Here is a 27962-nt window from a genome sequence, read left to right as displayed (position 1 = left end):
AAGGCTTCTCAAGGAGGTGACATTAAAGCCTAAATAAAATAGATGAAAAATAGCCAAACTGACTCTTTGAAAAACAAAAGCATTTCAAGCAAAGATAACAATAGTTAAGTCGAGTTCCAGTCCACACCATCAACTAAACTGAAATGATTTTCTTATTCCATATTCCCCACTTGTGGCTCCTGCTTTAGCCCAATGTAAGGAAGAAAAGAGTGTGGGCCCCAACCAGCTGGGAAAGCCATTGTTCTATCCTGGACCCAGATCACCCCAGCTGGGCAGCAGCCACCTGGACATCTTCCAGATGTAGGCCTCCTCCTACTACCAGCTTCCCTTCCACGTCACTGTTCCATCTCCCAAGCCCCAAGCCTGTGAACTCAGCCAGATAAGTTTGGCTTTGTTTCCCAGGTAAAAACTTTTCACCCTAGCATTCCCCACACCATCAACAGGGTGGACATTTGCAGATTGGCCTGTATGTGCATGAGCTGAGGACCCCAGAGGATTGATTTAAGCCTGGAAGGCTGCCAGGTTTTCATTAAACCCCTTGTAAACCCACACTGCAGTTCTACAGAGCCACATCTGCCGAGGAAGCCATCTGTGATTTGTATCGTTGTGCTCCAACAAAACGCCAGCAGTGTGAAAAACTCTCCCCTCTCCGCTCAGCGGTGAACTGGAAAAGTAACATTAGTAATCACTTCTGCAGGCTCCATAATGACATAATGGGCATTGGCTTAGGTCTTAAACCGCGGTGGATGGTCCCTGCCAACAATTGGGGTGGATCCAAGTTGTCCTAAAAATTACAGGTCATCACTCATGCCCACCTCCCTACCTAAAAGAATATAGATAAAGAATGTGCACTTAGAAACACAGGGAGGAAAAAGTAACGGGTGTGTAATGAGTGTGTGCTAAGTATCAAGCACTTTACAACCATGCCGACCTTAACAAGCGGCATGAATATACTCATGTTGCAGATGAGGAAACTGAGGTCAGAGATGTTAGATGGCTTACCCAAGGCCACACAGGTAAGTGACATGGCTGAAAGGAAAACCAGTACCTTGTGAACTCCAAGGTCTGTGAGCTTGCTACAACCCCAGATGGAGAACTCTGGAGATGGCATTGCAAACCAAGGGTTTGGTAGCTTGTTTTGATTTTTCTCAGACACACTTTAAGAGTTCATTAAAAATGAAATGAGGTGGGACAGGTAGGGCATCCATTTTACAGAACTGAAGAATGGACTCCGCACATGGGTTGCTTAAATCCATGATACTACCTTTGAATTGGATGAACTGAAAGGCGCTCCCCCTCCCGTTTCTTTCTTCCTCCTCTCCCCAAGCCCAAACCACCCTGCCAAGAAAAAAAAAAAATCAGCCTATTCCTGATGCCTGAACACACATCCAAAAATAGAAATATCCAGCCGGTGTTCATTTCACAAAGAGCACCTTCCAAAAGTCGGGCTCACCCGAGTTGCTGCTACAGCCTTTTGGTGTGGTCTCCTGCAGTCTCAAAGCTGAAGTCCTTTTTCTTTGAACACTGCAGGTATGACGTTTACTCCGGATCTTCCTGGAACTACGCAGGACAAAGGGACGGGCTCCTTAAAGATGGAGTGTAGGGGAAGCAACAGCTCTCATCAGGAGACTTGCACACCGAGAAGCAGAGAGTAGACATATAAAGAGTCTGTGTTTTAGGACCAAACCGGCTAAGGTTTGAATCTGGGCTGAGGCCTGATCACTGCCTGAGCTCAGACACATGTTTACCTTTGGAGCATCTTTATGTGGCCAATGGATCTAATGATACCTACCCAATAGGGGGACTGTGAGGAACGGAGAAGACAATACGTCGAGACACAGGCACGTGGTAGAGTTCAATAAAAGTTAATTGGCTTTCCTGATCTTCTACATTTATCTCCTCTTTGGCTAGTGCTTCAAAGGAAGGCTCCAAAAAAATGTCCAAAGAGTTGATAGTTTTCTTTTGGAAGGGTAGTTTGATATTTCAGATGTTGTTGGGTCATCCAAGAGTTTAACTTTCAGCAGCTCTCCCTCATATAAACTCCTAGAAATAATTTCCTGATCTATGTCCCATTGAAGCCAGAGAGGCCTGGACAGAGAAGCAAATCATGTTTAAGTGGCTTAGCGGACTCACCCTTCTCCTGTCGACTGCCAGGTTAGCCAAAGTTTTCATTTTTTTTTTTTTGAAGAAAAAAAAAGGGAGATGAGGGAGGAAAAGTGCTGACAGTAAAGAAAAACTGCCCCTGTGGGAGTGTTTTAGGCTTGACTGAGATTCACGAAATATAATCATCGTGTACATATTCATCATGTAATCTTACAAAATGAATCCAGTTGGATTTCGGGCACTATCACTTGAGCAAATTACTCAATGCCTCGAACTTCAGTTTCCTCTGTTCTGAAGTGGAGAGTGGAGATGATAATAACTACCTCGAAAGATGATTAAGGGGATTACAGACTAAATCCAGGTAGCTACAAGGCTCTGTGCCTAGGAGAGAGCAGGTGCTTAATAAATGGCTGTTTTATTGCTTACAAAACACTCTTTTGATATCCACAACAACCCTGTAAAGTAAGAATCACTGATGCCATTTTTTAAGATGAGGAAATGGAGATTCAGAGGGGAAAAAGAAAGAAAAAAAAAGTTCAAGATCCCATAGCCTTGGTTTGGCTTGCACTGGGAGGACCTACTCGCAGATTTATTTAGCTGCAAAGCCTTTCTTCCTTCTAACACACACACACACACACACACACGCACTCGCTGCTGCCACACTGGTCCCACAGATGCAGAGAGGGAAAGAGGTTTTAAGCATGTTTTGTCTCCATTTGAGTTGCTTCCTCTCCTCTGGCTCATTTGTTCCATCTCTGTAGTCCTGGCTGAGGCCTCACTAGGCTGCCAACCACCCCCTGCCCCACCTCTGCCGCCGGCTGAAGCTCCCACACAGCCAAAACAGCGTTTGAGAAACCGCATCCTCGTTCCTCCCTACCACGTGCCTTTGAAGTGAGCCTGTCATCTGAGCGGTTCCTGCGCAGGCTACAAACCCCAGACTCCTTTCCTACCTGGAGGCCTGGGCTCCCCTGCGGTGCAGGGCAGACACTGGATACGTCTGCCTTATTCTTCATTTCCATCCAGTCTGAATTTACTAAGCACCTACTCAGTGCCAGACACCAGGCTTGGCGGGGGAAAGACAGAAATGAGGAAAACATAGGCCCTGTCTTCAGAGAACCCATGGAATATGAGAGAAGCCAATATGGTTCCGTTTAATAAATAATCGCTGAGCACCTACCATATGCCAGACTCTGTGCTGGCCCCGAGGGAATAGGAAGATAAATAAGACGTCAGTCCCCTGGAATACTTCCTAGTCCATGGAGCCTCCTAATTAGCATGCTGATACCCACCAGGTATCCACTGCCTACTGTGGCTCCCATAGTGTGCTTTACACAGTCTCTCGAAATAACATAACCTTTTGAGATAGATGTTTGAAAGGGCAGAAAAGTTTCTCCGTCCAAGAGCAATCACGATGATGAGAATTCTAGAATTCAGGTCTGCTTTTTGTCTCAAAATTTGCTGGGTTTTTTGGCAGGGTTGTGGCAGATCCTCTGTTTCTATTATTACCTCACATTTGAATGGTGTGTGTGGATTTTCCAAAGCGTATTCCCTTTGTTATCTCATCTGAGCATCAGGATCGCTGTGCAAGTCATCCTCAGCTCTCCGTGAGACCTAGCGATGCTCACAAGTCAGGAAAAGAGAGCCTTCAGCCTCACACGCCCCGGCTGACCTACTTCCCTCTCTTCATTTTCTGTTTGAAGAAACTGAGGCTTAGAGCGTTTTTCCCACATATGCAGAACTAGTCAAGAGAAATCTTGGGCTTGAACCCAAGTTCTGCAGCAGCCAGTACCTCTGACAGCCAGGTCTGTCCTCACAACAAACCAGTGTTCTCATCTCAGATGTACGACAGCCTGGCCTGGCTGGCTGGAGGTGGAGGTGGCTTCATAGGAGCTTGTCCCCTCAGCCATGTGGCTCTGGGACACGCACTAAAGCTCTCTGGGCCTCAGTTCCTCATTGGTCAAGAGGCGATGCTAACTTCCACTGTCCGCTTTGCAGGCTTCCGCGAGGGTCTGCTGAGATGTGAAATAGACATGTGTGTGCAGGACTGTCCTTGAGAAAGAGCCTGCTGACATGTTCCTATGGAATCAGAAACCCAGGAGACAAAAAGCAGACAGGCCATGATCCCCTCCAAGGACCTGCCCCTCCAAGGGGTCCAGGAGAGGCCCATCATCCACAGAGCCAGATCCCTGCCCTGATGATTTATCTGCCTTTGCCTCGTCAGCTGGGCTCCACTTGCAGACATGGGGGTGGGGGGTGGGCTATTACAGAAACAGACGGGTCTGGTCACAGGGTGACAGTGTCCATGCCAAGAGCCCACTTTGTTTTAATGAATGACACCAAACACTTAGGCCATAAACTCTTCAGATTGCTGTGTCTGGCAGTAATTACATGCCTCCCATTAATAAATCCTATTTCTGAATGGTTTACTGCACCCCTTTCTTCAAACACTGCAGGCTGAAACCTGTCAGATAAAGCCACAGGCGGACTTGGGAAGAGAAGGCAAATAAAACCAGCAGCTTTCCGGGCATGAAAGGGCAACAGCCACAGGCAGCGAGAGCGCCACCAGCTGTGCTCTGCAGCAGGTCCTGGGGAGGAGGGAGGTGTGTGATTCTCACCCCCACATTCAATCATTCAATCTCTGACTCCCGTAGATTTTGACCCCCAAATTTATCTTGAAGCCATCTCCACTGCCTTGGTTCAGAATACATCAGTCCCACCTGGAATCCAGAGACAGTCAGTCATCTTGTCATTATCCAGCCCACCTTCCACGTGCTGCCAGGGTGATCATCCCAATGTAAAAGTCTGACCACTCACTCTCCGGTATAAAATCTCCACGGGCCTAGCCATTTGGCTCAGTGGATAGAGCCTCAACCTGCGGACTAAAGGGTCCCGGGTTCAATTCTGGTCAAAGGCACATTCCTCAGATGCAGGCTCACGACCCTGGTCTGGGTGCATGTGGGAGGCAACCAATTGATGTGTCTCTCTCACATCAATGTTCCTCACTCTCTATCTCACCTTCTTTCCTCACTCTCTCTAAAAATCAATGGAAAAATATCCTCAGGTGAGGATTTAAAAAATAACAAATAAATAAATAAATGAATAAAATGGTGAAATTATTTTTTAACCAATAATAAAAATAAACAAAAGCTCCACGGTGGTCCACCATACTCCAGGAGGAAGTTCACCCCTCCCCAATCAAGGCCCTTCAGGCCCTGAATCCTGCTAGTGCGCAAGCTCATTTCCCAGAGATAGCTCTTCCCACAATCCCCCAGTGGTCCTCAAAGTGTGGACCAGTAGCACAGCATCACCCAGGAACTCCTGAGAAACGCAGATTTTCAGGCCCCACTCAGAACTCCTGACTCAGAAACTCTGAGGTGGGGTCCAGTGATCTGTGCTTTTGCTTTTAACAAATCCTCCAAGTAATTTGGATACATGCTGCAGTATGAAGAACACCTCTTTCCCCACTGCTTCTTAAACTTTAATGGGGGCAGGGACCACCTGGAGACCCTGCGAAAATTATTTTGAGCTCATTGGTACAGGGTGGAGCTCCGCATGCTGCTGTTTTGGCAAGTTCCCGTGATGCCGAGACTGCTGGACCTCAGGCCAGAGGGAACGGCAAAGCTCTGGATCTCAGTGAACTCCTCAGAATTTCCCGGCCACACCTGCTACTCCTTGCTGCATGCCTTTGTGAGTGCTATTTCCTTTACCTTCCCTCATCTTCCTTTCCTCCCCTGCTCACCTCCCTTATCCACCAAACCAATTCTGCTCACCTATCAAAAGTCAACAGAAAGAACCCCTGCACCCAAAAGATTTCCTTAACCGCCCCCCCACTCTGGTAGATGAAAGCTCTCCTTTCTCCCCCTCCCACATGGCTCTGCAAACACATACTGCATCAGAGCACTGAGCACACTATGCTGTCTGTCTGTCTGTCTGTCTGTCTGTCTGAGCTTCCCCATCTATAAGAAACACTTTAGGTGCAGGACCTCTTGCATCTGTGTGACCGCAGCACCAATACAGTGACTGACACATAGCAGGAGAAAACTGGATAGATAGTGAATGAATGAGTGAATGAATGAATCTTTAACAACCAGTCCTACCCCTGGAAGTATTGGCTCCTCACTACTCTACCCACCAGGGGACCTAAACGGGCAGTCGAACAGCCCTCTCACAATCCAGGACTGCTGGCTCCCAAACGCTCACCTGCCTGCCTACCTGCCTGATTGCCCCTAACTGCTTCTACCTGCCAGCCTGATCACCCCCTAACCACTCCCCTGCCAGCCTGATTGACACCTAACTGCTCCCGTGCTGGCCCAATTACCCCTAACTGCCCTCCCTTGCAGGCCTGGTCCCCCCCAACTGCCCTCCCCTGCTGGCCCAGTCACCCCTAACTTCCCTCCCTTGCCAGCCTGGTTGCCCCTAACTGCCCTCCCCTGCCAGCCCAGTCACCCCCAACTGCCCCCCCCCCTTGCCAGCCTGGTCGCTCCCAACTGCCCTCCCCTGCAGGCCTGGTCCCCCCCAACTGCCCTCCCCTGCAGGCCTTATCTCTCCCAACTGCCCTCCCCTGCTGGCCTGATCACCCACAACTGCCCTCCCCTGCCAGCCATCTTGTGGCGGCCATCTTGTGTCCACATGGGGATGGTCATCTTTGACCACATGGGGGTGGCCATCTTGTGTGTTGGAGTGATGGTCATTTTGCATATTACCTCTTTATTATATAGGATAGGAGTGGTGGGGCAAAGAAAGAAGAAACACATGAATAAAATATCTGCACATCATAATGTACAATTAGCTAAGCTAGAAAAGAGTATTTTTGCCCAGCCGGTGTGGCTCAGTGGTTGAGTGTTGAACTGCCCTCCCCTGCTGGCCTGGTCACCCCTAACATTCTTGGGTTGCAGGCTCCATTCCCAGTAGGGGGCGTGCAGAAAGCAGCCCATCAATGATTCTCTCTCATCATTGATGTTTCTATTCATCTCTCCCCTTCCCTTCCTCTCTGAAATCAATTAAAACATATTTTTTAAAAAGAGAGTGAGTGCTTTCACTTTAGATAAAATGGTCAGGGAAGGATTCCCTGAGGAGGTAAACAAAATCAGAGGAGGAGGAAGGGACGGGCAGAGAGAAGAGAACCCTGAGTGGAGAGAACAGAGTAGGTAAAACCCCTGAGGTGGGAAGAAACATGGCAAATTCAAGAAATCAAAAGCAGATGGAATTAGTGATTGAAAAGACAGCAACACGATTGGACAAGAAGGGACTGGAAAGGTGAATGGGCCACAGTCTGGGTCTTGCAGGCACGCTGGGTGTGTGTATTGATTCTAAGTGCAGCAGAGCCTTTGGGGGCTCATGAGCCGGAGGGTGACATGACCTCATTTGTTTGGAGTATTTTCTTTTTTTCTGTTTTTTTCTTTTGTTCCCTTGCCAAAAAGGTAACTCTAGCTCCTTCATGGAAAATGGACTGGAAGGAGACTGAAGACAGACCCTCGTGGCGGCTATGGCATTGTCCCGTGGAGAAAAATCCAGGGCCAGAACCAATGGGGTGAGGACAATGATAGAGCAGCCTCAAGGGCATGTCTCCCTCAAGAAAACTCAATCCTAGGGGCTCCCAAACAGGAACTTTCTGTACTGAATGTGACTATGCAGCAAGCGCTCTTTCAGGAGGTATTGAAGAGAGCAGCTTTCCTTTTTGCAGCACATCTTCCATTTGCCTGAATTCTGAGCTAGGGAACCAGCCATTTGGCTCAAGGCACAAGGAAATGCTACAGCAGCCACACTCCTAGCCAGCATCTGTCCCGAAGCTGGCAGGCACTGAAAAAGGCAAAGGTGACTCACGTGCTCTCCACCTTGCCACTTTGGGCTGCTGTATGGCAACCTGCCCAGCCAAGGCCCCCATCGTGCTGAACACCTGAAAAATGATCTGAAGAACGCGGAGAAGGGGTGGCTCCACAGACAGAAAGGCAAGTAGCACCTAGCACGCATGCAGGTGCCACTACTTTCTTTATCAAACCCTCTAGAACGCCTCTACTGTGAAACAAATCATGGCATTTAGCAGCATTTTAGAAAAGGGAGTTTTAACGGGCTTTTCAGACTTTTCAATAAATTCTAGTCTTCGATCTAAGAGATCAGCAAGGATGATTTCATTCAACCCCCTTTTCAACAGATGGGCAAACTAAGATGAAAAGAAGAGTGACTTACCTGAAGTCATAAAGGTTTTTTGTTTGTTTGTTTGTTTGTTTGTTTGTTTGTTAGCAAAGCTGTAGCTATAACATTGGTCCTAATTCTGGGCCCTTTCTCCACACACACTTCAGTGAGTAACTTCTTGGGGATTTACTACATGCTAAGCTCTAATTCTCCATACATACTAGAAATGCATTTCTAGAACACATGTGGTATTATAAAGTGGAACACTTGCCTTGTTCCGAATCTTGAATGTAGTCCTGACCTCCATGATATTCTGAACTCCTGAGAGCAAGGGGACTGGTCTTATATCTCTCTACATGTCCAGTCAAGGAACTGGGCAGATGGTCCTGTTTATCAATGAGTGAAGGAATGCATCCTGTGGTTGGTGGAGGACTGTTCACAACCAGAAAATGAGGCCAAGCACTGTCGGTGCAGATGGTTCCAAGCAGCTCTGCTTTCACGGTGGGTCTCTGAGACGCCACCGGTAGTGGGTGGGTGGGTGGCAATGATTTTTTTCTCTTGCTGGTCAATTGCCTTTTCAGGTGGTCTTTATTAAGCCATCAATCTTTCAAACCTGACAGTCACTGTGACCCACTGCAGCTCAGGAAAGGAATCTTTCTTAATTACCAGCCCTTTCTTGCTCCCCTGAGGTCCCTGAGTACTACACCAGGTGGAGCTGATGGATGTGTCATCTGGTTCCACCCGCAGGCGAAGTGTCTTGTTTGCTCACACTGGAGGGCCTCACTGGCTCTCCCAGTGCAGGGAGAGGGGAGGCCCTGGCAAGCCACCCATGTTTTATGTCTTCAGGAAAAGACCTCTTTGCTCTAGCACTTGGAGGAGTGCTAAGGGATAAATAACACAGACTCAGAGTCAGACCCATGGAGCTTGGATTCCCATCTCTGCTACTCACTAGGAAGCAAATTGCTTAGCTACCAACCTTTGGTTTCCTCCTCGGCAGTGGGTCCCCCTCACCTGTGCCATCTTGAATGCTGGAGAGCTTAGTCCTCAGGCCACTTTTTGTTTCCCTGTCTATATCAATTCCTTGATGATCTTACCCATGGTTTTAAACACTACATATATGCCAATGGCTCTTAAATGTTTCACTATCCAAGAAGTCTCACCAAACCCTAGACCCAGATATTTAATTACATACTTAACATCCCAAGTAGACCATGTAGTGGACATCTCCAAGTTAATATGCCCTACATTAAAATCTCAATTTCTGCTCTGCCCTGACCTCCCCTTTTCAGTAAATGGCAATCCATTTTACTGGTTGCTTGGGTACGAGACTTTCAAATCGTATTATACTTGCACACCCCACTTCCATCCATCAGCAAAGCCTGCTTGCTTCACCTTCCATGGTCCCACCTCTTCTCACCACCCACCTCATTACCACCAAGACACACATTCCTGTCACCCCTTGCTTGGACTATTGCTATAGTCACCTTCCAGCTAGTTTTCCAGCTTGCCCCTTTTACACTTTTCTCATCAGTAGCCATGATGATACTTTATAAAATCAGATCACATATCAGTTCTCTACCCAAATCCTTCCATGATTTCCTGTTTCACCCAGGGAAGCTAAAAAGTCCTTACATTGTCCTCCAGGCTCTAAATAGTCAGCACTTCTCTCCCGTCTTCTCCCCCCACACTCTCTCTCATTAAAGCCTATCCTACATGCCCTCCTCACTGTGCCTCCAACAAGCACATTCCCACCTCTGAGCTCACACGGGTGCTGTTCCCTCTGCCTGGAATGTGCTTCCTCTGGTTATCCATGGGGCTCACTTTCCCATTTTTTTTCAGAACAGAATAGAACTCCTCTTTCATAATAAAAGGGGCCTATGAATAAATCTTTCCTTGAAACTTTAATTCTTAAACACAGAAATAATGAGCTCAGCCCAACATGGACATTTTCATCACATCTTTGGAGAAAGTGACTAAAGTTGCACCAAAGTGATCATGTGCATAGCACACACAAAAGATATAGCCCTTGTTTCTACTTCCGAATCGAGCCAAGCTGTCCTCTGCCGGTTAAAAGGACATGGCAGCTAATAGAATCAGGTTTCTTTTTTAAAAGGACAGAAATATCTGCAGTCAACTGTGTCACTTGATTCAGAGTCACAGACAGAATTCTCTTAGGACCTTAAAGTTGTGACCCCAGGTCTCAGACTTCTTAAGTGAGTCTGAATAGAGAATGCAAACAACTACTAGATCAAAGGCATTTCAATTATGAGAGAGAAAAAGAGAAGGGATAGATAGGAAGAGATAGAAACACATTGATAGGAGGATAAAAGCTCAAAATAGATGCTATTGCACAGAGGGGTGTGTGTGTGTGTGTGTGTGTGTGTAGTATACATGTCATATATATATATATATATATATATATATATATATATATATATAACAGATTTTATAAGCACATATAATAAAATTATAAAGGACTTATCTCTGAATGATGGGAAGATGATTTTTCTTTTCAATTATTATCTTCTTATTTTCTGCAATGAACACGTTTGATTTGTATAATAAGAGGGGGAAACAAGATATTAGCCTGAAGACAGAAAGCCTCACCTTTTCCCCAACAGCATTGAAACTGATTGCAAATATTCCATTGGTGACTCCACCCTCTCCTGGTCAAGGCCCAGCCTATCTCCAAGTTTGCTGGGCTCAGAAGCTCCCAGTTCCCCTCTCCTCACTCATTCACATGCAAAATTGTGCTTTGAAAAAAATAATCTTACACACACACAAAAAAAATCATTAAAATGCAACCACAAGTATCAATCTCTTGTGAGGAAAAATGGTCAACCCCAAAAATAACTGAAGACATGCAAATTCAAATTAAAGTGGTTGACCATATTTCCCCCAATGAATCTACCAATAATGATAATGATACCCAATGCTGGCAAGTATGCGGTGAAATTGATGGCCTCCTATATTGTCAAGGACATGGTGAATATGTTCACCCCGTGAGAAAAGTAAATTGCCAATATGAATAAAGATCCATGAAATTGGCCACTCTATTTCATTCAGTAATTCAACATCAGGAAATTTAAAACATAATAAGAGATGCTGTCAAAGACAAAATGTTCCTATGAGCAGAAAAAAAATATATAGTTCTAGTATATTCTTTCAATAAAATATTAAACCACAATTTAAAATTATCATCATAAAGGCAAGAGGCAATACACTCAGGACGTCTATAAATGCACATTATTACAATTACATGTAAGTCATGACTAAAATAGTCTAAAACATTCTAAAAGGAAGCACCAACACACTCACATAGGATATGAAAGAGGTAGAGAATGAATATCTTTGTTAAATTTTCTATAAGTGGGTATGCTTTTTAAAGAATTTTTTAAAGTCCATTCTAAAAGTGCGTTGAGGGAGAGACATGTCTTCTTTGTACTTTAACCTCTCAGTGCCTTAGTTTCCCTACCTCTGAATGGTATTAAGAACAATTTTCACCTGAGATGTGTTATGAATATAGGACAAATTAATATACTTGATACATTAAATATACTGTGTTTGAAGAGCTTAGAACAGTCCCTTGTACATAGCAAGTACTCGAGGAATGTTAATTACTATTATTGTTCTTTTATAGTTCACTAGAGGCCCAGTGCACGAAAATCTGTGCACTCGGGGGGAGTCCCTCAGCCTGGCCTGCACCCTCTCACAGTCCAGGAGCCCTCAGGGAATGTCCTACTGACGACTTAGGCCCACTCCTCACGGCCAATCAAGGGAAGGCACCTCCCCTATCACCCCCTCGCTGCTGCTGCCTCTGGCCTCCCTCTGCAGGAGGTGACCTGGTGATCAAGGGAAGGCGATGCCCCATCACGCCTCTGCTGCTACCACTGCCAGCCGTGTGGCTGCCTGAGCCTCGGCCCTCGCAGCCACTGTGGTTTGCCTGTGCCTCGGCCCAGCCCTCATTACCTGAGCCTCAGGCCCTGGGCAGCGGCAGCCGCTATCCACATCTTGCCTGAGCCTCAGGCAGCCGCTGCGGCTTTGTCCAGAAGGACACAGCGTCAAGTCCCCACCCACCCGTGCATGCCTCACTGCGCCCACAGCCTCCTGCTGATCAATCATGATGGCATGACAACCATTAGCATATTAGCTCTTTATTATATAGGATTTCTACTTTTTCCTTCCAATAATTCTCACATCATTCTAGGAATTTCTCTTTTACTTCAGTCCTTTAAGCAAATGCCTCCCTGATCTGCATCTAGGCTCCTATTTATTACATATCCTGATCACAATTTTCTAAAGACAGACAAAAGCAAGTGAAACAAGTATTTGTTCACTTCTCACAAACCCTCAACATCTTCTGGCTTGGAGACACTATTCAAATTCTTCAGTCTCTCACTTTATGCTCGTGATTAACCCTCAGCTGTCTTATAGACTGCACTACAGACCCATAGAACAGCTCTTTCCACTATTTAAAGACGACACTAATTTATCCTGCACACCTCAAGCCATCTGGAAATGGGCTAGGTGCTATTGAACTGCATAGCTGTACTTAATGCTTGCAACCACCTTGCAATAGTTATATCATTTTACAGAAGAGCAAACAAACTGAGACTAGTGACTTGCCCAAAGTCACACAGCTAGCAAATTAATAGAACAGCGATTTGAACTCTACCACCCCACAATAACCCAAGGCCATCCCCTTCTCTCTTTCTCTCCACTTGCCTGCCTCCTGAATAGTCCTTCAAGTCCAGGCCTTTAATTCCCATTCTGCAAACATACCAGGCTTTATCAGTATCCCCTTAGATTATCGCCTCCTTCCTGAATGGTCTATACACATACCACATGCCCCTATCTAATCCTTAACTTCTCTCTTGAACACGGTTCTTCCTTCTAAGACAATTTAAATTCTTCCTCTTGAATAAAGTATTCTCTTACCCTATGTTATTCATTGAATTTTATGTATTATAATAAATAGTTTACCTGCAATAGTGGGCTAAGGGACCAGCCAGGAAGGGAATAGGCATTGTTTCACCTACAGAGTACTTGTACTATCACAGCTTAAACTCTGAGGTGCTAACTACAAAAAGGAGAGACAAAACTCCCAGGAGAGCTCAGGGAGGGTAGAGGAGACAGGAAGGGGGTCAGAGTTGCTTGGCACAAGGGAGCATTTTATGGCAGTGAGAATAGGAACAAGTCCTCACTGAATCTGTTATCCTAGATTAGTTTCTTTACTCTGGGTCTTGGTCTCTTTCTATATAAAACTAGAGGTCTGGTGCATGAAATTCGTGCATTGGGGGGGGGGGGGGGTGTCCCTCAGCCCAGCCTGTGCCCTCTTGCAGTCCAGGACCCCCTCAGGGGATATCGCCTGCCACTTTTCTTCTGACTACTTTTAAGATGTTCTCTGCCTTTTTTTTTTTTTCTTTTTTTTTTTTGTAGTTTCCCTCTAATGCACCCAGGTATTCATTTTCTTTCTCCTCACAGTCCTCGCAGTGCAGGACCCCTCAGGGGATGTAGCAGTGCACCAAGCAGCAGGTGGCCAGGGTGGAGCCCAAACCGGGGCCAGGTGCCACACCGCTCACACTCATCCTGGCCCGCTGTGCCTGCTGCCACTGCTCGGTAGTGCTGCCGCAGAGTCAGGACAGGTTCCCACTGGCACAGCTGCACTCGCCAGCTCCTGCATTGAGCATCTGCCCCCTGGTGGTCAGTGAGCATCATAGCAACCGGTCTTTCCAGTCATTCTGCCATAACAGTCGCTTAGGCTTTTATATATATAGATGGTATTAATGAAGTAGATGTCTTCCAAGTACCCCATCCTCACCCCAAACTTAGCATAATGCCTGGCACGTAGTAGGTATTCAACAAATATTTGTTAAAAAAAAACAAACAAATATTTGTTATGTTGACCCCAAAAAGGAATATACCTGTTAAAAAGAACTTATTGTGGTTAATTGGGCCCAAACTTATAATCAGAGTCTAGCAGCTGTTATTTACAGGGGGCCTCCTACACATGCTGCATTTCAGGGAAAAGCCACAGATTAGGCTATCAAGCCTCCTGCACTATGTTCCTGCCATCTGATCCAACCCTTATAAAGGAGTCCCTGGAGTCATATTTTGACCAATGAATGGGCTGAGACTTACCCAGCCAAACAGAACTGCACAGCTATATTGCCCATTTGCATATTTACTGACCAATCAGAGTGGCTCCAAAACAGCCAATGAGGATACAAAATTCTGAGCAATCAAGACAGTGATATGCAGATCAATCAAACTGTGCAAATTTGGATTATTTATTTGCTAAATGGACTAATAGGGGACCAGGTACTTTATCTACATAATCAGACCTCCCATTTATCTTTGAGGAGTGCATTGTCAGGTTCCACCTGGGACTGCATTTCCCCAGTTTGCAAACTGTTCACCTGAATAAAGCCTCTTTTTACTGCACCCCAGAATGGGAACTCCTGTTGGCACTGAATTGGTGGCAGCAAACTTTTGTTGACAGTTGAATGAATAAATGAACTCTGATATTCTAAGATGCACTTCAGAATAAGGTCCAGATACATGGAAGAGAGAGAAAGAGAGTTCTTTCTTAAAGGAAAAAAACAGCTTTAGTCTCTCAAAAGATGATTCCTGATAGAGGTGAATGATCACCCTTCTTCCCTTTCTCACAAGATCCAGGCCAGATTTTCTCTGAGACCCTGACCTTTCTTAGGCTGGGAGTGTTTAATTTTTTCTCTGTGAGTTTGTACCCAGCTGGATAGAGTTAATAAACCAGCCAGGTCTTTATCTTAACAGGAGTCTTAGGATCAAATTCTCTCCTCATTAAAGGCCCAGAAATCTCCCTGACAGCAGTGGGAGTTCTGCAGTCAGCCTGAAGGTGGAATTTTGTTAGTGAAATCCTTCATGGGCACAAGAGGTGAGACAATTTGAGTGAGAGGGAAGGAAAGAAAGAAGAAGGTGAAGGAGAAAAGTTGGGAAGGAAGGAAGGAAGGAAGGAAGGAAGGAAGGAAGGAAGGAAGGAAGGAAGGAAGGAAGGAAGGAAGGAAGGAAGGAAGGAAGGAAGGAAGGAAGGAAGGAGAGAGGGAAAGGAAAGGGAGGGAAAAACAAGTCTTCCTTAGGCCCAGCACACAGAGATGAGGCAGGAAGGAGATTCCTGCGATGGGTATGATGTGGAGGTGGGGATAGGGAAGAACCAGGGCTGGACCCTCACACATGCCTGTTCCCAGGACCCTCTGAACCACCCTAGGGAGTAAGGATTATCATCTGAAAGAGGACTGACAGGGAACCTGAGCTCCCCAGTTAGTGGATGTTGAAGCTCCCATGTCTGCCTTCTTTCCATTCACTACACAGATTTCCCCAAATGAACTTGCAAAATGTGGCAGTAACCAGGGGTGATTTTATATTCCTTATTTCTAACTTCACAATAATCATGTAAGACAGATTTGGAGCCAAACAAGTCTTTCCTCTTTAAGATGCTACCACATATAGTGATATATTTATAAATAAGTGAATATTTATATGGAAGGAGAGAATTCAATGTTTACATACATGTATGCTTGTCTATTTTTCTGCACAAATGTTTAGTATATACTCATGCATGTATACCTGTAGACTACAACCTGAGCATGAGTTGGCTCCTGCCTGTACATGGTATCTTATGTCCTTGAGATTTCATTTCCTCTTCTATCAGATAGAAATATTAATAAAGCGTATTTCACAGGGTGGTTGTGAGAGTTAAACAGGAGAATACATAAGCCAGTCAAAAATACAAATACTGCATGATTTCACTTAGATGAGGTATCTTGAGCAGATATTCATAGAAACAGAAAGTGGAATGGTGGCTGCCAGGGGTTGGAGGAGGGGAGAAGCCAGAGGTGTTTAATTGGTGTATAGAGTTTCAGTTTTCCAAGGTGAAAAAAGTTTGGAGATTGGTTGCACGACATGTGAATATGCTTAACACTACTGAACTTGCACTTAGAAATAGTGAAGATGGTAAGTTTTATGTTTTGTGTTTTTGCCACAATTTAAAAATAAATGCAAATAGGAGAATACCCGTAAAAGGACCCTCCCTGGTGTCACACACAGTGTGCTTAGTTTTATCAGACAGACACAAACACATCACCAATGGGCACATGCAGTGCTCTTTTGTAGCAGCTCTGACAAAGCAGCACACTGGAGCCCTTTTACAAAGCTTGTTTACAAGTGAATTAACAACTCCATATTGGCTACCTCATTCGATAAACACAAGTTACATGCTTATAGATAGGGAGAAGGAAGAAGATGGTAGGGGGTGAAAAAAGTGGGAGAAACATTAGGTAATTTCTCAAGATTTGAGGCTAATGCTTTGTTTTGTTTTCTTTTCTTTTCAAAATATACCAGTGTATCTGTGGATAGGCCTGTGTTTTTACATAGCTATCTTTTATTCAGCATCTCCTGAATGCCAAGTATGTTAAGTACTTTATCCCACTGAATTTCTAAGCTACCCATCAGCATGTAAGGTAGTGATTATCTCCATTATACAGATGAGACAACTGAGGCTCCAAAGTCAAGGAATTTTCCTAAGGTCACATAACTAGTTAGTTCAGTTTTATTTTGAAGTCAGAAATCTCTAACTCCAGTCTATTCCTCTCTGTTATGACAAGCCCTTGTAATCCTAACCCAGTACAGTGCTGAATAATGTGTGTGTGGATGTTGAGTGAATGCATTCCTTTAGAGCTAGAGGAAGACACCACACCCTGGAGTATGAACTGAATGGGTCATGGGGCAGACCAGTGACCAACTGGGTACTTCTGCCTGTTAGTTCTTGCTTGTGGGGCCTCTAGGGGGGCGAACACCAAGGTTGATGGGGTCCCAGACACAAGTCAAACTACAAGGTACTGGAATTCATTGGTGAGAGGAAGCCCCAGTGTTGGCAGAATAAATAAAGCTGATTACCAGGGTTCAAGGGCAAGGCAGGTCCATTGAAAACAATGTTGACCAAGAACACAGAAAGGGCCACTCTAGGTGGCTCAGAAGATGTCCATGAGAAGGAAACAAACATGGGATTCCTCTTTAAGTCACACGTGGCACATGGCTAGGCTTAGAGACACTGCAGGGGAGATACTTTAGCGTGTTTCTGAGAAGTGCCTTTAATTATTGAGATATTTGAACTAGTCCATGAACTAGAGCTCAAATACTATTGCCTGACTGTAAGCTCCACAGATAAGGGGAAAGCAAGCCAATGGTATTTTTTTAAATATATTTTTATTTATTTCAGAGAGGAATAATAAATAAATAAATAAATAAATAAATAAATAAATAAATAATATATTTTTATTTATTTTAGAGAGGAAGGGAAAGGGAGAGAGATAGAAACATCAATGATGAGAGAGAATCATTGATCAGCTGCCTCCTGTACCCCCTACTGGGGATCGAGCCCACAACCCTGGTATGTGCCCTGACCTGGAACTGAACCATGATTCCTGGTTCATAGGTTGACTCTCAATCACTGAGCTACACTGACTGGGCACCAATAGTATTTTTTAATCTGGAATCATTCAGTCCTTAGTCAGCCTTATAAGGTTGTCTTCCTCTCCACCTTCCTTGGACTCGATTGTCGAAAAAAAGAGCCTTATGTGTTTTGAAAAATTGTACAAAGCTAAATGAGCTTTGCCCTGGTCAGAGGATACACTGTGACACAGAATGCTGAAAGAGGGAAGACTACCCACCTGCAGATAGTATGAGGAATGGGCCACTCAGAAGGGTCTGGTGTCAGGTTCAATTCTCTCAGCCCTTCTGCAGGCTCTTGCAATCCTAAAATGATGGTGCTGGAGATGGCTGTGATCACATTCCTGCCTGCATACCTCACTCCATACCCGCGTGCTAATTATAAGATGGCCACAAGCAGGGCACTCTTGCCAAACCAGAAGCTTTTGGTTTTGCTGTTGGCTCACTTGCCTGTCAGGTAATAGGAAAATCAGGAAAACAAGGCAGCCCACAGTGAGCCTTGTACTGGAGTATTCTACTAGTCCTTGGACAACAGTACCCAGACAATCTGACCTAGCCTTGGCTTGCTGTCTGTTTGCCAAGGTCTTCCAGCTGTCTAGAGTCTTAGTGGAAGGGAGATTATCTGCACTTACCAATGAGAAACCGAGAGTCCTGTAGTGTCTGCCCCACCTGCCTCTCCAGCCTCATTAGCTCCCACTCCATTCCTCATTTGCTCGCCATGTGCTGGGTTCCAGCTACACTCACTTTCTTTCTGTTCCTTGAACACTCCAAAATTATTCCTGCCTCAAGGCCTGGGTACCCATGGTTCCATTCTTCTCCAATGTGCTTCCCCATCTCTTTACATGCTAGCTCCTTCTCTTCACGCAGGTCTCAGCTCAAATGTCACCTTCTCCAAGAACCTTCTCCACCCCCCATTATTAAGTACCCCACTCCGCTGAGACAGGAGCTAGACCATCCTTCTTCTGAGGAGCTAAGGGGAAACTATTTCCATTGCTTTTAGGTCTTGTAAAATGAAATAAGAGTAAATTTCCCATCATTTGTCACAAATTTGTAAACCACTCATTGATCATGACCATTAGTATTGAGCACTACCTGAAAGGTAAGAGTCCTGCCTCTGAATGGAGCAGGTGAGTAGTCAGGTTCCTGGGGTGCTCTGACCCAATAGTGTGTGTCACTAAAGGAGAGGCACCCTGGCTAGAAGAGGCTAGTGGAGGAGGTTTGGGAGGAATTTTCTCACTAACCCTTGCTAGAACCCTTACTTGGTGATGAGTTGGGTGGGAGGACTTTTAGGCTGTTCCCTGAAGAACATGTTATTAATATTCTAATGGTGGCCCAGAATTCCCTCCCACGCACTTAGCCAGGGTGGCTAGCAAGGAAAGGGAGTCTCCTCATCTAAGTATGTGTCCTACATACTTGCCATCAGTCACAAAACATCCATGCCAAATGGTGCAATCTCCTCTCCTGCCCCCTTTCCAGGGGTCTTCCATGCCACGCCTTTTACTCGAATGCAGGAGAGAGTCCCTGGAAAGAGCTAACAGCTGAGAAGAGCAAACACCAGACTGGGAGTCAAAAGACATGGTTTGGGATTCTATGTGCAACTCTTCACAGCTGAGTGAGTATAGTCAGACTTCATGATCCCTCTGAGCATCAGTTTCCACACTTATAAAAGTGTGAATCCAACCCTAACTCACACTTCTGGATTGCTTAACGAACACCACGTAAATATGTGATTCTACAAACCATTGGATTTAATAAAGAAGAAAGAGGTGCTGAAGTTACACAGATGAACTCTTTCCTCTAAGAGCTCCAGATGAGACAGGAACACTGTACTGTCATCAGCAGCAACATAAGTTTCAGAAGAGGACTCCCATTAGGAGACCTGTGCATAAGAAACCTCCTGCCGACTTGGAGAAGCATTTGATTTCCATGCATTTGGTTTGCCAACACTTAGGAGCCTACTCACCCCAGATGCATAATGTTAGTCTGCCTTTATTGATAAGTACTCTTTACTTGTCCCTTGATTTGACAGATGGCCTCTGCGTCCCCCCACCCCACCCCCACCCCACATTCCAAACCCCAGCCTCCTGGGAGCTGACTCTTCCAGCACTAACTATCATTTATTTTCTTTCTCCAAGATCCTGGACACAGTCTTAGCAATTTTCACTCATTTTTTTTCTTATTCTTGCAACAACCCTAGAAGATGGCTACTATGCATATCCCCATTTTACACACAAGAAGACTGAGGATCAAAGAAGTTAGTGATTTGCCCAGGGTCACACAGTGCTTAAGTGATGGAGCAGGTTATTTTGGCTCCTAGGCCCTCACTTTATTTGCTGCATAGGAAAGAGAACAGGGCTTCCTCCTGTAAGGTGTCCTCTATGTTTATTTTACAATACAAGTGACCATGAACCATGATCACACCCTTCCCTGCATGCCCCCCAGCTCCTCTTTGCCAGTGGTCCAGGGCCACATAGCTACCCACACAGTTACCCACGCAGCCATCCACACAGCCAGCTCTGATTTCCCCTGAAGTTCCCCTGAAATCAGACATCCAAGGGCAGTTCACTTGAAGCAGATCAGCAGGACTTTCCACCCCACAGAGGACCCGGACTTGCCAAGTTCTCCACCAGCCAGGCTCCTGGATGTGGGCCTTGTGTGTTCCCATTGCATAAGTGTTATTCCAGCCAGTTCCTGGAATCGGAAACATGGCAAACCGTTCACCTGGTGGGAGCCCTTGCCCAGGAGGGAGGTTGTTTGGTTAGCTGCACTCTCTCCTTCCAAGAGACTAGCTTGTGAAAAGGTTTGTCAACCAAGGCCCATTTCTTAAGCCAAAGTTGTTTTATTTTCCCTACTCTTCAGCCACCCAACACATACTTTTCTCCCAAAGATCTCTCAAATCCACCTCAGCAGCCTCTGCCCTAGTTCGGGCCCCCTCATCGCTGGGGCAATCCCACCAGGGCCTCTTTGCTGGTCCCCTAGGATTCCTGCCTCTAGCCAGCCCAGCCCTAGGCCAGCCTCCACACTGCAGCCAGGAAGATCTTTCCAAATGCCAATCCTACTGCGTGAGGCCCCAGTATAATTCCTTCAATGGCTCTCCAGCATCTGAACAATAAATGCTTCTCTACTATTTGAATTGTTCCCAATGAGAAGGTAATCCTATATAATAAAAGGCTAATATGCAAATTTTCCCCTTGACCAGGAGTTTGACCAGGAGTTCAACCGGGAGTTTGACCAGGGGGCGGGGCTGGCCGGCCAACAACCCGTGGCCCCTCCCCCTAGCCAGCCCACCCCACCAGCCCCTAGATCGGGGTGGGCTGGCCTCTAGTGTTGTTATATTGTCTTAAGATATGCTTCTCTCCGTAGCTGCAAGTTTCTTGAAGTAGGAATAATGTCTTCTTTGTCTCTTTATGCCTAGACCACAGGTCAGTGCCCTACACATAGCAGGTAGGTACCTAAAGTGTGTTTATTGTAGTTCAATGAACTGATACTTACCAGTTACCCAGAGCTCCTGAAAAGCATGAGATTACCAGTATAACTAGACAAAAGTCCAGCCAAAACAGTTTAGTCAGTGTGGACAGCATTATCTAAGATTAAGATATAATTTCCATTATAATTTCTGCTACTGAAAATAGTTCTTAGACTTTCTTTGTCAATTCATATTAGACTAAAACTCCAGATTGGGATCTGATTGTTTGTCCAAATCTCTGCTAGACCCAACGAAGGAGATGATGGTGGTCTTCCAACTGCCTAAGGGCCCTCATTTTGATGAGTTCCCAGGAAAGAACTGGAGTAGTGAGTGGAAATTACCAGGAGAATTTGAGCCCCATGCCCTAAATTCCCACCCTTATGAAACTCCATTGACAGCCTTTCCCGCAGCTTATCTTGGGGTTGAATCTACATTCTGTCATGTGATAGCTCTGTGGCATGTAGCAAACCCCTTTATTTGCTGAGCGTCCATGTCTGAATCTGTTCACAGGTTAGTTGTGACAAACAAGTATACGTACAAATGACGTCATATATATGATATTTTGTATATTAGCTAATGAATTTGAGGAATACAGGAAACCACTGAAATTATTAAAGTTACTTATGTACAAATCCATCTCTCCTGCAAGATGAGGCACTAGAATTGGAGGGATCCTGTCTCGCTCATTCTACCTTCCTCAAAGTTCCTGGGACCTGGTCTTGAATTGACTAGATGATCAGCCAATGATTTGGGTAGGAATTGACGTAAGGCCTGAATGTGCAGGCACCACTGGCCTTCAGTAACAAGGCCAAGGTATAAGCACAGCCATGGGCCCTGATTAAGGCTTGGGTCTGTGAGGCAAAGAAGATGCACTACTGGGGAAGGCAGCAGATGGTTCAGGCTTCTAAGAGGCCTCCCAGGGGAGCATTTTTATTGATTTCCATACTGAATTTGCCCACATTTTCTATTTATCCTGCAATGTCACAGGCTCAGAAGTCTGGTTTTGTCAGCCACCCCGCAGCTGATCCTTCTTTCCTGGAACCAGATTCCTTTGTGCTGTTGTACGGTGAGAATGAGAAGGTACAATCACAGGGAAGTGGAACCCACACATCAGTACAACTAGTACATTCATTCCCTGCCTGCAACCACACTGCTTGGGATGTCATATAACACGCTGAAGGCTGTCCAGTGTGCATAAACTATCTAGTAGCATCCAATTAAGATAACCCCATGTGATTCCTAGCACACAGCATGGACAGAGTGCCAACATTTCCCTCTGTGACTCTGCTGTCCTTCCTTCTTCAAATATATTTGAAATCTATGGTTGGATTAAGATCAGCCGACTCTCCCAGTCCTGGGAGCCATCCTGTCTCCTCACTAATCCTCTTGTGCCTATCTTAAACTTTAACTCTCAGAGGATAATCTTGTTTCCATATTTCTGAGTTCTCCCAGCAAGTTCTTTGTAATCCCATGTACTGGCAACAGTGGTTTTCCTTAGTAACAGCCTGGTGCAGCAGAGTGAGAATAAAATCTAGAGTCAAGGAACTAGGATTAAAAATAAGCTCAGGCACTTTGATTAAATGAACTTCAACTTGTCATCTATTAAGTAGGAACAAAATGCTATTAACTCCTCCTCTAGGGTAGTGGCAAGGGTCAAATGAGGTTGAGGATGTCATCAACCCCATATGACATGCTAGTCATTATTTCTGGTTTGGGTTTTGTTTAATATCTAAAGTCTGGGAATAAAATAAAAAAAAAGACACAATATGACTCTCATTAAACCATTTTTTAAAATTGACGCAAACAGAAAAACCATTCTTCAAGTATCAGGCGGGGTGTAAGACTCAAGCACTGAATAGCCATCTTCTCTCCCAGACCATCCATAGCTCTTCTGTGTGTGAAATACTAGTCCCTGACTTCCCTAAAGAATGTGTCTGAGGAAGCATCCAATTGCATGTATTTGGCTGAAGAGCTGTCTGCGAAGAGGTTCCATGTTTTTGCCCCATCTTACTTATCACTGGAAGTTCTAGTGATATGAAAGCCAAGAACTGGGTGAAGATTCATCCAAAAAATAGCCAGACTTTCTGGATACCAGAAGGAGTTCACTTGGAATTGGATTGATTCAGCTGTCAAGTAGTAGCAGACACAGAATTCTTTTTTAATGATGGCTAACCAGCCCACCCCCTGTAGAATATGAACAGCATGAATGGTATTTGGCTGATGAATCTACCTACTATAGGGTCATCCATCTGGGATAGGCTCAAATGTGGCCCAAAGAACTCTGAGGTCTTTACAAAACATCCACTGCCGTTAATTACAGAACAGTATGCTGTTGAAACCAAAGCAGATGTTGCCTCCTCACTTTTTCATTCTCTACCAGCTTTAACTTTCATGCCTTAGTACTTCCTAACACCCACCCTTTGTTTCAGCAAGATATAGCTCCTGACTCTAATTCCCTGGTGCCCTATCCATTTCCCACCTCCATGCGGATACTCTTATCTGTCAACAATTGACAGGGGCAGGAGAAGACACAAGGGCCTTATCTATAAATCCCTAGCATCTAGCACGTTGTCTAGACCAAGAAATAACTCCATGAGTGTTAGATGGGTGAATAAATGAGTTCCTGAATGAATGCATGAATAAATAAATTAATGAATGGAAGCCTGTGCTTTCCTTCCTCAAATATAAACTTATTGATTTCCTTGTTTTTATTCTAGGATGATGCATATTGCATGGTTTTACTAACCAATAGAAAAACAGGTCAGTGAAACCCAGGGGGTCAAAATGAGTTTCAAATTAAATGGGTTTAATTTCCAACTGCTCAGTGACAGCCTAGGGCAGTGGTTGGCAAACTCATTAGTCAACAGAGCCAAATATCAACAGTACAACGATTGAAATTTCTTTTGAGAGCCAAATTTTTTAAACTTAAACTTCTTCTAACGCCACTTCTTCAAAATAGATTCGCCCAGGCCGTGGTATTTTGTGGAAGAGCCACACTCAAGGGGCCAAAGAGCCACATGTGGCTTGTGAGCCGCAGTTTCCCGACCACGGGCCTAGGGGATCCTGACCCCAGTACTAAGATCTAGGTGCACAGATTCACTATGAGCTCTGAATAGTAACCTGTTCTATTTAGGCAATGGGTTTTTCTTTAAAAGCTCAGGTTGTATCTCCATGGTGAACGACCAAGTTCAATGCTACTTCTCTTCTTATGTCAGAACAGGGTCCATGGAGATAAGAACAAAACAGATTCTTTTCAAGGGTTGAGAGTGGTGTGCTTTTCTTACATCTGTTATAGAATATAAATGTAACTATCCTCCATTTTACCACTGAGAAAACTGAGTCTCCAAGAGGTGGGGTAAGCTGCCCAGAGTCACATCACTAGTTCATGGATCTAGGACTCAATGCTCTTGCCACCCACTACCAAGAGTTGGCTAGGTAAGTGGTTCTCAAACTTGACAGTACCTGCAGGGACTGTTAAAATCCAGACTGCTGGACCTCACCCCCAGATTTTCTGATTCAGTAGGTCTGGGATGAAGCCTGAGAATTTGCATTTCTAACAAGTCACCCAATGAAGATGATGATGCTGGTCCAGGGATTTGACTTTGAGGAATATCTGGCTAAAGTATCAGAAAGGACTCTTTATTGCAGTTAATAAAATCCAACTGGAGGTAATTTGTGCAAAAAAAAAGAAAGTATTTTATCACATGGATATGAGGGAATGTCCTGAAGCCCAAAGGAAGGAATATAATCGGATCTCAACTAGATCTGGAACCAGAGACAGGCTTCTATCTCCAGCTTTCATCTCTGCTTCTCTTGAAATGTGTCTTATTCTTCTCCCTGTATTTATTCCAGCTTCTGAATCTGCCCTCCTGTCCAGTGATAGGAAACATGGAAGGAGCACCTTCCAAGATTATACCATGCAGAGCCAGGAGCCCAAGGAAAGGCTGAACCTCTCTCACTGTCCCAGTTCTAATTCCCAGAAGCTTGCTTGAGTGGGATGCACATTCCTGGTATAATTACCTGTGACTAGGACAGTGGCATGGATGAAATTGTGCAGTGGCCATCAGTGCCCCATCATTGTAACCACATAGATTCATAAAGCATAGTTCCTAGAGAAGGGAATTGAATAGTAAACCCAATTGCTGACTACTAAGGCTGAGGTGCAAGAAGTGAGCATACAGGTAAATAAGAAATGAGAAAACTACATTAACCCAGCATAGTGACTGGAATGTGAACAGTGGTTGAGAAACTTTTCAGAACATGTGGCCGATGACCTTCCGAAATAATACTTTTCTCTTGAACTAGACACAGTAAACAGTAAATCCATCTGGTTTGCAAATTCTCTTCAACAAGTCTCCACAGACAATTCCTAGGGCTAAATAGAGCCAGTTTTGTTTTCTTAGAAGAACAATGGAATGTGGAATTTCAGACCAGTGCAGCTGCCCAAGCTGGGTCAGGGGAAAGGCGCAGATTATACTTATTAATGTTTTGCAAACACACCCAATCCCTGCCCTCCTACCCCCCTTTGCCCCTCTTCACCCCCTCTGCAAGGACAAAGCCTAAAGTGGCTAAGCAAGGGTTGAGACAGAATTTCAGGCACACTGGGTCAGATGTTCAGTGAGGACATCCCAAACAAGCTCTCTCACCAACCGCACCCCCACCACCACCACCACCCTATCCCAGCCTGGTACTGTGTTTCCGAGAAAGACCAGGCAAGCTATTACCTGCCAAGTGAGGATTGCTGTTCTGGCAGCCCCTCTGAGTCTTAGGTGTGCTTGCTGGAAATTTCCATGATGGGAGTCTGGAGAGGGAAAGGTGCTAGTGGGAGGCACAGTGAAAGAGCGTTAGATATGAGATCAAGCATCAGCAGATTTAATAAACTGAGAGACTAGCCCAAGTCAGTCTGTTAAATTTTCTGCCCTTCCTTCTCAACTCTATATTGGGGAGCATATGTTGTTATGTACAGCAAATGTGATTGACTGAGAATATCATGCATGAGGTCAGGACAAGCCACCACTGGCATGTGTGATGTTTTATGTAAACTAAAAAAACGCACCCCTTCCTCTATGTCAGAGCATGTGGTTTAGCCAGCTGAGCATGGGCTGCACCTTTTCCCATCAGCCAAGCATCCTTGCATGAGGAACACCTCTGCTACCTTCGCTGGGTCATGGTGGCCTCTTTAAAAATAATAGAGGCCTCCAGGTGGTCTCAATCAGCCCTGGTGATAGTAAGAGGCAAGGAGAGTAATCAAGGTGGCCATAACACTATCATCCCAATCCAGGTTAGGAACAAGTAGTCAAAATGATCTCTCCCCTTCTAGAAACCCACCCTTGCACCAATGGAGTGAGGTAGAGCAGGGTTATGAATATGCTCACATCAACACGCTCAGCTGGAAACTTCTGCACATCAAGAAAAAAACAAAGTTTTTAGAGGCTTCAAGCTGGCTGGTTTGAATTTACATATTCTCACAAAACCCCCTCCAGCTTCTCTTTTCCTGGGTCTTATTATATTAGGCCTGCACTTTACAGTTCCTCCTGTTTCTGTGTCTATGTAATCTGAGTAGAGGTTTATTGTTTAAAATTATTTAAAAGTCATGTATTCTCAGCCACTCGAGTTCATTAACACAAGTGGGTGTTAACCCTCCTTTTTTCCTGCTTTTTGCTAGACACTTATTTTTCTTTCTTTATTATTATTTTTTTTTTTTGCCCTGCCTTCTCTAAAACACTATTAGACCTACATTCCTATTCAAATTTTTGTTTTGCTTCAATGCTCTGCGTGGTTCTGCTGAACCACATGCCTGAACATCTAGTACATGGAACCACAAAAAGAGGGTACACAGCACAAATCTTGTCCTCTGTGTACTGAGTCCCAGCTCTCTGTCCTTATCTCTTCCTCCAACCTCACTCCACCTGCTCTTGATCCTCCTAGATTCTGAGTCCATTGCCCTTTTTCCATTTATATCTTCACCTTGCCTAATGACCTTGACCCTCCAAACCCTTCCTTCAGCTACAGATATTGAGATTGCCTCCCAACTAACAAGTTTCTGCTGTCTCCTCCCAGCCTGAATGTCTCCCGGTTTGGCTATGCCCTGGAGGCCTCACAATCATCTATCTCACCCTTCCTGAGTTACATGCTGATGAGGCCACCCAACTTCCAGAGCAGGAAAAGAGTAAGGACAGCTGAGGAGAAGTCTCAGGGACGTTTGGAAGGAGCAGGATGGTGCCCTTCCTTCAAGAGAGGAAAACTCACCCACCCCACTTTCAAAGGAAAACATCCTGAACTTCCTGGGAATAGAGCTTGAATCCCCTCCTAATGAACTTCTGGGGAGACCTTGGTGATGCCAGAAGGAGTTTCAGGAGGCTCAAAAGAGCTGTACATGTGTTTCATAAAGAGTCAAGTGAAAAATCAACCAAGTTCTCATTTAAGTTGATTGTCAGTGCTTCCTAGATTACTTTGCCTATAATAGTGTGACCTCTGGGTAGCATTCTTAAATTCTTGCATGTTTCTGAAATCTGGGGTCTCCCTGCTCCCAGGCTTGTTCCACTCAAATTCACCTTCAAAAGTGGCCAGAGACTCTACCATTTGCCTGCTGGGAACCCCTTGGTGGTTTCTTATACCACCAGCTCCTTGGTCTGGACACAGGCCCTGCAGGACCAGGGCTGCCTACTCATGTGTTTAGATTTCTGTCTATGTCTTTCTTTTTCTGTGTCCCTGTCACCAAGAATCACATCCGATACATGGTGGACACTTCATAAATGGTGATTGTATCAATTGA

Source organism: Cnephaeus nilssonii (genome assembly GCF_951640355.1).
Source record: "Cnephaeus nilssonii genome assembly, chromosome: 7".
Lineage (NCBI taxonomy): Eukaryota > Metazoa > Chordata > Mammalia > Chiroptera > Vespertilionidae > Cnephaeus > Cnephaeus nilssonii.
The sequence above is the reverse complement of the archived record's forward strand: the minus strand, read 5'-3'. Positions refer to the sequence as shown.